At 39.7% G+C, this 3,421-nt stretch overlaps 1 long non-coding RNA gene across 1 annotated transcript; it reads right to left on the reverse strand.

Moving 5' to 3' along the window:
• Nucleotides 1-546: 546 nt before the first annotated feature.
• On the reverse strand, nt 547-2,832 carry LOC138834522 (uncharacterized). Its single transcript, XR_011374168.1, has 3 exons — nt 2,784-2,832; nt 2,445-2,561; nt 547-1,788 (listed from the first exon to the last, which is right to left on the reverse strand). It is a non-coding gene; the product is annotated as an uncharacterized lncRNA (long non-coding RNA).
• Between the last annotated feature and the right edge of the window lie 589 nt (nt 2,833-3,421).

Genomic DNA, 3,421 nt, shown 5'->3' on the forward strand with positions numbered 1-3,421 from the left:
TGCCTGTTCACTCCTCACCCCTAAAGACAGGTCTTCTGTTGGTTTCTAAGTTTTCCCTTTTCTTATCTCTTGGTTCTCGAATGAAATACACAGTTTTAGACAGACAGAACAGGTAACATCTTTGACAGTGTTAAACTAACCTTTACACTTAAATTTCTAATATTTATCCCCAAATTTTAGCCAAGGAACTAAATTCCAAACAGCCAATGTATTTGTGTTAAGCCAGATATCTTGATTACAGTATAAACAGCTGTATGCATTTTAAAATATTAGATTTTAAAATACAAGATTTCTAATTTTTTAATTTTTATTTATTTTTATTGTGAAAATACTGTACAGAGGGGTTACAATTAGATGGGCAAGATAATGAGTACATTTCTTATCAAGCATTGTAGCCTCCTCCTTTGTTTCCCCTTTCCATCCCTTCCCAGCCTCCCCCCACCCCCCCACCCAATCCTTCCCGCCCCTACCCCCCCACAACAAAGTTGTAAAGTTGGTTTTCCACATGAAAACTTGTACTTTTCATTGTTGCAACGGGTCCACCTGTATCCTTATTTAAACGACTTGTTTTTCCCCTTCCCCTCCACAAATTATACCAACATCAAATACAGTGAAAGCAGGGGTTATACTGTGTGGGGGGGGGACATACAAAGCAACAAAGAAATAATCTTATAAATGCATTAGAAACAAATGCATGAAAGAAAAAAACACATTTGAATACATATCTTAGAGTTCATTTTCCTAACATCACCTGATCTGACCTTTTCTGCTTGACTCAGACATATACTAGATATTGCAAATAAGGGAAACCATGGGACCTATGTTTCTTTGGGCTTCGCTTACATCACTTAATATAATTTTTTCCAAGTCTTTCAACTTCCTAACAAATGGGGCAATGTCATTCTTTCTGATGGAGTCATAGAATTCCATTGTGTATATATACCACATATTCTTGACCCATTCATCTACTGAGGGGCATCTGGGTTGGTTCCATAACTTAGCTATAGTAAATAGTGCTCCAATAAACATAGTCGTGCTGGTGGTTTTGTTTGTATACTTTTGGGTAAATGCCCAAAAGTGTGATTGCTGGGTCATATGGGAGCTCTATGTGGAGTCTTTTGACGAACCTCCATACTACTTTCCAAAGTGGTTGAACAACTTTACATGACCACCAACAATGCAGTAAGGTTCCCTTCTGTCCACATCCCCTCCAGCATCTGTTGTTTTTAGAGTTCTTGATTTCAGCCATTCTAACTGGAGTGAGGTGGTATCTCAATGTTGTTTTGATTTGCATTTCTTTTATGGCTAGAGAGGTTGAGCATTTCTTCATGTGTTGATTGGCCATCCTTCTTTCCTCTTCAGAGAAGTTTCTCTTTAAGTCTTTAGCCCACTTAGTTATTGGGTAGTTGTTTCTTTGAGGATTTGTTGTCGGGGGATTTAATTTTTTGAGTTCTAAGTATATATTAGATATGAGACCCTTGTCCATTGTATGGCTAGTGAAGATCTCCCAATCCATAGGCTTTCTATTGATCTTGCTAGCTATGTCCTTTGCCATGCAGAAGCTCTCTAACTTCATGCAATCTCATTTGTCCAACCTTTCTTTGATTTGTTTTGTTTCTGGTTCTCTATTAAAAATTTTTCAGCCTGTGCCAAGGAGACCTAGCGTTTCTCCTATTGCATCCTGTAATGTTTTCAGAGTGTCTGCTTTGACTCGAGGTCTTTGATCCATTTGGAGTTGATTCTGGTGCAAGGTGATATGGCCCCCATAAACAGGCAGGAATTGCAATCCTAATATCAGATAAAATAGACTTCAAATTAAAATTCGTGAGAAGAGACAAAGAATGTCACTACATACTAATTGAGGGATCTCTCCTTCAGGAGGATATTACAATTCTAAATATCTATTCACCAAACAACGGAGCACCCAAATTTATCCAAGAAACACTACTTTCCTTCAAATCCTACATAGATCCAAAGACATTAATTGTTGGGGATTTTAACACACCACTTTCCCAACTAGATAGATCAACTCAGCAAAAACTCAACAAAGAAACCGCAGATCTAAACAACTGCAAAGATCAACTAGATTTAACAGACATCAGCCAAAAATTTCACCCAGCAGCATAAGAATATGTCGCGACCACCTCGACCAGCAAGGAAGACGCGACCCGGGATTCTTCTCAATGCGGTTTATTCAGGACCTTTTACAACATCTTCTCTCCTGCTTCTTCTGCCCGCTTCTTCCTGCTTCTCTGTCCCCCCACCCCCGCGCTCTGGTTATAAGTCTCCTGGATGGCAAATCCTGAAGCACCACGTGGCATATACCGATAGGGTCGCAAACATGGAAGCAAACTAGGAACCAAGTCATAGCCATATAAGGAGTTGTTTTTACAGAGAGCACTTGTCACCGGGAAGACAGAAGGCGGGAGCCAGCGCCATCTTACCAAGGAGCTACAATGTTGCTTTTGTGGCCACGCCTTACTGCCTGGCCGTCTTTGGTCGTGGCTCCCGCAGCTCTCCACAAGAATACACGTTTTTCTCAACAGCACATGGAACATTTTCTAAAATAGACCACATTTTAGGCCACAAAGCAAACTTGTCCAAATTCAGAAACCTTGCATTCTCTCTGACCACAAGGGAATAAAATTAGAACTCAACACCAGATTTTCTAATTTTTAAGTTAAAGAATACTTAAAAAGCCGTTAAAAACAATGTGAAGATTCCTTAAAATTTTTGGTAATGTCCAAACCTCATAACCTTTTGAATTTTAAACTTAAACTCACCCATTGTTACAGCATGCTGACAACTCTGATCTTGAACATGTTCTTAAACACATACAAAACACTCACACAGATCTTAAAGCACACAAAAAATCAAAATCAGTTGTACATAGATTTTCTAAAGTTTTAAAAAAAAATTTAAGACAATATTTCTTTTAAACGAAGTACCTTTGTTGAGCTTCATTTTTCCAGGGCTTGCTTGTTTAGCAAGGTATTTCACTAATTAGTCTTTTGAATCCCTTCTGTTGGAGGAGGGCTGGGTGAGGGGGTCACCTGAAACTGAACGGGCATGATTTTTACCCATTTTGACAAAAGCACTTTACAAATTGTTAAGCTGTCTGGAGCAGCTGAAAGTCCAGACCAGGCTCATTGCTATCTACACCCTAAGCTCTCCAGCAGCCTCCACCAGGAGAAGGTGCACCTGAGGCTTGTCCATGCCCCTCCTCTTGGCTGCTGTAACAAAAGAAGGGGGGAGGGAGACTTAGCAGGTCTGTGACCAAGCCCAGCCGGAGGCTGAGACTTTTATTCCCCCAGAGATGCTCAAATAAATATCAAAAACACTGATAAACACAAAAACCAAGGATTCACATTTAAAACTGGTACCAATTCTAAAACGGAACTAGACAAAACAACAACCAAAG

This window comes from Dipodomys merriami, unplaced genomic scaffold, assembly GCF_024711535.1.
Source record: "Dipodomys merriami isolate MVZ:Mamm:240054 unplaced genomic scaffold, mDipMer1.0.p SCAF_218, whole genome shotgun sequence".
Classification (NCBI taxonomy): Eukaryota; Metazoa; Chordata; class Mammalia; order Rodentia; family Heteromyidae; genus Dipodomys; species Dipodomys merriami.